Consider the following 6,627-nt stretch of genomic DNA (forward strand, 5'->3'; position numbering starts at 1 on the left):
TTTCCACCATAATCATCCTCATTCTCTCCATCACTATCATCATCATTAACATCACTATCAACCTCCTACTCTTCATCATCATTTACATCTTCATCAAAATCATAATCATCATTTACATTTTCACCATCATGTTCTTCTTCCTCCTCTCCTCCACCATCATCTTCCTCTTCATCCTCCTTAATTTCCTCTTCATCATTGATGTCTTCCTCTTCATCATCACCATTTGCATTTTCACCATCATCCCTTCTACCCTTCATCATCACGAACATCCCTTTCCTCTCCATCATCTGCATCATCACCATCATTAACCTCCTACTCTTCATCATCTTCCTATTCTTCATCACCATCTCCTGTGTAACATCATCATTATCCTCCTCTTCTTTAACATCCTTCATTCTCAACATCCTCCTCTTCATTCTCATCATCACCATCTTCATTTGCTTTTTCACCATCATAACCTCCTTCTCTCATCACCATCGTCATCATAATCATCATCTTCCTCCTCATCATCATTTACATCTACCTCATTATTACCATAATCATCATAATTTACATTTTCACCATCATCTTCATCCTCCTCCATCATCATCATCGTGCTCTTCATCCTCTTTAATATCCTCTTCATCATTTACATCTTCCTCTTCATCATCACCATTTGCATTTTCACCATCATCCTCCTACTCTTCATCATCAAGAACATCCCCTTCCGCTCCATCATCTTCATCATCACTATCATCAACCTCCTACTCTTCATCATCATCTTCCTATTCTTCATCATCATCTCCTCTGTAACATCATCATTATCCTCATCTTCTTCAACATCCTTAATCTTCAACATATTCCTCATTCTCATCATCACAATCATCATTTGCTTTTTCACTGTCACATTCTCATTCTCTCCATCAGCATCATAATCATCATCATCTTCCTCATCATCATCATTTACATCTTCCTCATAATCATCATTTACTTTTTCACCATCATCTTCTTCCTCCTCTCCCCATCATCATCTTCCTCCTTAATTTCCTCTTCATCTTTCTATTCATCATCACCATTTACATTTTCAACATCATCCCACTATTCTTCATCATCTTCCTCTCCATCATTACTATCATCAACCTCCTGCTCTTCATCCTCCTCCTCCACCTATTCTTCATCATCTCCTCTTCAACATCCTTTATCTTCAACATCTTCCTCTTCATTATTCCTCATCATCACCATTGTCATTTGCTTTTTCACCATCATCATCCCCTTTCTCTCCATCATTATCATCATCACCACTGTCAACCATCTACTCTTCCTCATCCTCTTCATCATTTACATCTTCCTCATTATCATCATCATTATTTACATTTTCACCATCATCTTCATCCTCCTCTTCCACCCCTCCATCATCATCATCTTCAATATCATCTTCATCATTTACATGTTCCTCTTCATCATCACCATTTGCATTTTCACCATCATCAGGATCATCATCCTCCTACTCTTCATCATCACGAACATCCTCTTCCTCCCCATCATCATCATCATCACTATCATTAACTTCCTACTCTTCATCATCATCCGCCTCCTCTAATCATCATCTTCATCCTCCTTTTTATCATCATCCACATCTTCCCCTTCCCCATAACCTCCATCCTCTTCATCTTCATCCTCTCCATCATCACCATCCTCATCTTCCTCCTCCCGGCTCCCCTCCCTGGGGCGCCTCGCGTTATCACCGTCTGACTTCCTGTTTGTGGAAGTTCTGCGCGTTTTCATCCTGCACCCATCATCCTCATTACCCCGGCTTTCCCGTTTTCCCTCCCCGGGGCCACTCTTGTTATGTCTCTGACTTCCTGTTTGTGGAATTTTTTTGATCTTGGAGATCTTCATCATCAACATCATCATCTTCTACATCTTTTTAATCTTCCTCTTTGCAGTCGCCCGCAGCCACGCAGCTGCGCATCAGCTGACCTCCGACCTGCAGTGGCTGATCATCATCATCAGTGCGTGCGTGCGTGTGTGCGTGCTCGCGCGGCACACGCGACGGTCCCGGAGGGCCGCGGAGGTGACACGAGAGCTTCAGCAGCTGTGCCAGCCAAACGAGTGTACGAACGCGTGCACTCGTGAGATTTGTTGAATCCCGTGAGAGAAGACTCAACATGGTCAACAACCTCTAATTTATTATTGTATAATGATAATACATTTATTATACATTGGGAAGTGAAGTCAGGTTGCCTTGTCTGCTCTCAAATCAGGCTACATTACGACATCAACACCCAATGATGAACAATGACCAACTGTACATTGGCGTCCTCTGCGGTCGTTTTAATGCCACTACAATCATTAAAGTTTGTTTTTTTTATTTTTTATTTTATTTTTTTTTATTTAAATAACAGTACTGTCTTGACTTATTGCGGAAATCACTTACAAGGCTGAAAAAGCTGTTTCTGTTCTTGCACTCCTCTTTAAAATAAACTGTATTTTAAGCCAAAAGAACTGTTGTGTTTGATAGAACAATATGTCTATATGTTGCCATAGCAGATTCATGGCGCATTAAGCCCCCAAACTATTTTTAATTTGTCCATTTCACCCTGGAAACCCCCGTTTACGGACGTCGCGCCACCTCTTTTGTTTCAACCTAGCCATAAAAAGAAGGTAAGTAATCATATTTATTATTCGAAATGTCATTTTTAGCTTAGAATCGTTAACTCATTCACTCCCAGCTATTTTCACCAGTGTAACCCCCTTCGCTCCCGACCGTTTTACTGGATTTTGACTGATTTTGCAAGACCCACGGATAATTCTGTTCTATTGCCAAATAAGCATGGAACCCACCAAAAGAAAGACTGTCTTCTTTCAGCAGGAAAAAAGTTAGTTCATGTCTTTTTCCATTCTTTAGAAATCAGCATTAGAAAATAGCTTAGTTTGAGCAATTTTCCAATTTCTGATGAAAAAACAGAGAAATTGAGCTTTTTGTAAAAGGATACATTTCAAACGTAACTTTGACTGTAACACACCTATTTTTTGCTTTGTGACATCCCAAACATCTGAATAATGTTTTCGTTCTACAAAATAACATAAACAACAAGACAAATACAGTTTTTGATAGCAAAGTAACAATTTATTTACACATAACTATTGAACTGAGAGATGACACTGTTGTGGCTGCGACATCCGGGGTAAACCTTTCCCTCATTGCCGCCTGTCTTTTCAGGATGGATTTTTTTGAGTCTTTCTTTTGTGGTGACCACTGCTTCGTGGCGGAGTTCGCCTGGGGAACTTGTGTTCCTGGGGGGGGGGACTGGTTTGGTTGTGCGTGTTTTTGGCTGAGTCGTGGGACACTGGAAGCTGCAGGGAACGCGAGCGGCCGAGCACGGCGGCGCGGGCTCTGCTCGGCGAGCAACACGGACTCAATGGCATCGTCCACTGCACTGGTGGTCCCAATCGTTCTGCTCAGTCGTCCAGCACCTGGCATCCAGGGCGTCCTTGCAGTTGTTCTGCTCGGTCATCCGCCGCCTGGCATCCTGGACGTCCATTCAGTCGTCTTTCGCCGGCGCCCCGGCCATGCAGCCTGGCCGTTCGTTCCGTTGAGTCAGCTTGCGGGTCTTACCAAATGCGCTACTGCCCTCCAGTGGCCAGTTTTATTGGTTTAAAATAGATTTTCAGCATTGTGCTTTGGAGCCAAGTTGCATCAGAACCTAGAGATATCTCTTGTGAAAAAAAAAAACCCGTAAAAGACGTATAAATACATCTTTGGGACACTGAAACAATTAAAAATAGATTGTATTTATACGTTTTTGGGAGCAAATGAGTTCATTGATGTCTAATATTTAGTTTAAAGAAAAAAGACTTTAAAAAAATATTTCACTCGCATATTTCAAACTTTTAAACAAATTACGTCACAATGAACAAATTAACATCTGTAAATAAGTCACGGATGTCTACCTCATAACTATCACTTAATTGTATTTTTTCGTTACTGTTACATTTTCCCCAATATTTTAGATGATAAATTGATCAAAACAAAGAAAATTGAAAAAGAAAATGTTTAAAAGGGTAAATCCAGTGCCCTCCATAATTATTGGCACCCCTGGTTAAGATGTGTTTTTTAGCTTCTAATATATATATATTTTTTTTATTCAAATAATATGGGACCTTAATGAAAAAAAAAGAGAAAAATCCAACCTTCAATACAAGTGCATTTATTCAGTGGGGGGAAAATCCCACATAAAGAAATAATTATTTGTCATCAAATAATGTGTGTCACATTTATTAGCACCCCTGGTGTTTAATATTTTGTACAACCCCTTTTTGCCAACAAAACAAGGTCTGGGGACTGAGATGGCCATGGGAGGAGCTTGATTTTTTGTCTGGTGAACCATTTCTGTGTAGATTTGGCCATACAGTATGTTTATGGTCATTGTCTTGCTGAAAGACCCAGTGACGACCCATGTTCAGCTTTCGGGCAGAGGGTTGCATATTTTGATTTAAAATGTCCTGGTATTTTAAAGCATTCGTGATGCCATGCACCCTAACAAGGTTACCAGGGCCTTTGGAAGCGAAACAGCCCCACAGCCCCGTGTTTCAACCATAAAATCCCCCCAAAATTCGGCTGTGGCCATTCACAGCTGTGTCTTGACACTCGGTGATACATGCTACATGGAGTTTTTGGATCGAAAAGAGGTAAGTACGCGATAATATCTCATTAAAATCATGGCGTCTTTAACTATGCTCTCGCGTGCTCTCACCTCCATTTAGGGTTTTGCTGTTTATTTATGTATTTATTTTTCTAAAATGTCTTCCTGTTCAAAATCTTTCTTCCCCCAGAAAATTGAGATTTTAAGCTTTCCAATGATGTATCAAATTTGTCTAAATTGGGGGTCTCAGAGCGGAACTTCAAGCCACCTGAGTGTTTTCTACCTTATACAAACTTTCATGTGTATTGGTTCAAGTCGGTGATCAGCAAACCGCGGCTCTAGAGCCATATGCGACTCTTTAGCGCAGCCCTCGTGGCTCCCTGGATCTTTTCCAAAAATGTTTGAAAATGGAAAAAGATAGGTGAGGGAAATATATTTTTTGTTGTCATATGATTCTGTAGGACAATCATGACACAAAAATTCTTTTAATTCATCAATATTGTAATAAAGTTCAACTTGAGGCAGAATCATACAACAGAGTAGTCACGTGGTGCATCATACTCTAGAGGATGCGCAATATACACAAAGTCATGAAGGCTAATATTTGTAGCCAACTTTGTCATTTTGATAGTAGGCTAATTTAGCTAATATAAATACATACAGCATGTGTTGCCTTCGTTATAAGGCTTAGAATTTTTTTGTGGCTCCAGACATATTTGATTTTTTGGTCCAATGTGGCTCTTTCAACAACTTCGGTTGTCGACCCCTAGTTAAGGTGATACATCGTTTGATTCAAACCTTTGTTTTCAAAAACGAATGAGGAAACATTTTGAAAACTTCCATAATGTCTGGATTTTATTAGCAATTTAAATTGCAACATTTGAACACAAATTATTATATTTTATTATGATATATTATATTACATATCTGTCTAAATACAGTGCTGGCCAAAAGTATTGGCACCACTGGAATTCTGTCAGAAAATGCTCAATTTCTCCCAGAAAATGATTGCAACTAACAATGCTTTGGTAGTAATATCATTTATTTTGCTTGCAATGAAAAAACACAAAAGAGAACAGGGAAAAAATTAAATCATCATCATTTTACACAAAACTCCAAAAATGGGCCGGACAAAAGTATTGGCACCCTTTGAAAAATCATGTGATGCTTCTGTAATTTGTGTTATTAACAGCACCTGTTACTTACCTGTGGCACATAACAGGCAATAACCAAATCACACGTGCAGCCAGTTAAAATGGATTAAAGTTGACTCAACCTCTGTCCTGTGTCCTTGTGTGTACCACATTGAGCATTAAGAAAAGAAAGAAAACCAAAGAACTCTCTGAGGACTTGAGAAGCAAAATTGTGTGGAAGCATGGGCGTCTCAGTGCTACAAGTCCATCTCCAAAGACCTGAATGTTCCTGTGTCTACCGTGCGAAGTGTCATCAATAAGTGTAAACCCCATGGCACTGTGGCTAACCTCCCTAGATGCGGAAGGAAAAGAAAAATTGACGAGATTTCAACAAAAGATTGTACGGATGGTGGATAAAGAACCTCGACTAACATCCAAACAAGTTCAAGCTGTCCTGCAGTCTGAGGGTACAACAGTGTCAACCTGTACTATCCGTCGGCGTCCGAATGAAAAGGGACACTATAGTAGGATACCCAGGAAGAGCCCACTTCTGACCCAGACATATAAAAAAGCCAGGCTGGAGTTTGCCAAAACTTACCTGAGAAAGTCAAAAACCTTGAACCAGAAAACCTTGGAAGAATGTTTTCTGGTCAGATGAGACAAAAATAGAGCTTTTTGAGAAAAGGCATCAACATAGTTTACGGGGGGGGGGGGGGGGGGGGGGGGGGGGGATCGAGGCCTTCAAATAAAAGAACACGGTGCCCACAGTCAAACATGGCGGAGGTTCCCTCATGTTTTGGGGTTGCTTTGCTGCCTCTGGCACTGGACTGCTTGACCATGTGCATGGCATTATGAAGTCTGAACACTAC

The sequence above is a fragment of the Corythoichthys intestinalis genome, chromosome 18 (assembly GCF_030265065.1).
Source record: "Corythoichthys intestinalis isolate RoL2023-P3 chromosome 18, ASM3026506v1, whole genome shotgun sequence".
Classification (NCBI taxonomy): Eukaryota; Metazoa; Chordata; class Actinopteri; order Syngnathiformes; family Syngnathidae; genus Corythoichthys; species Corythoichthys intestinalis.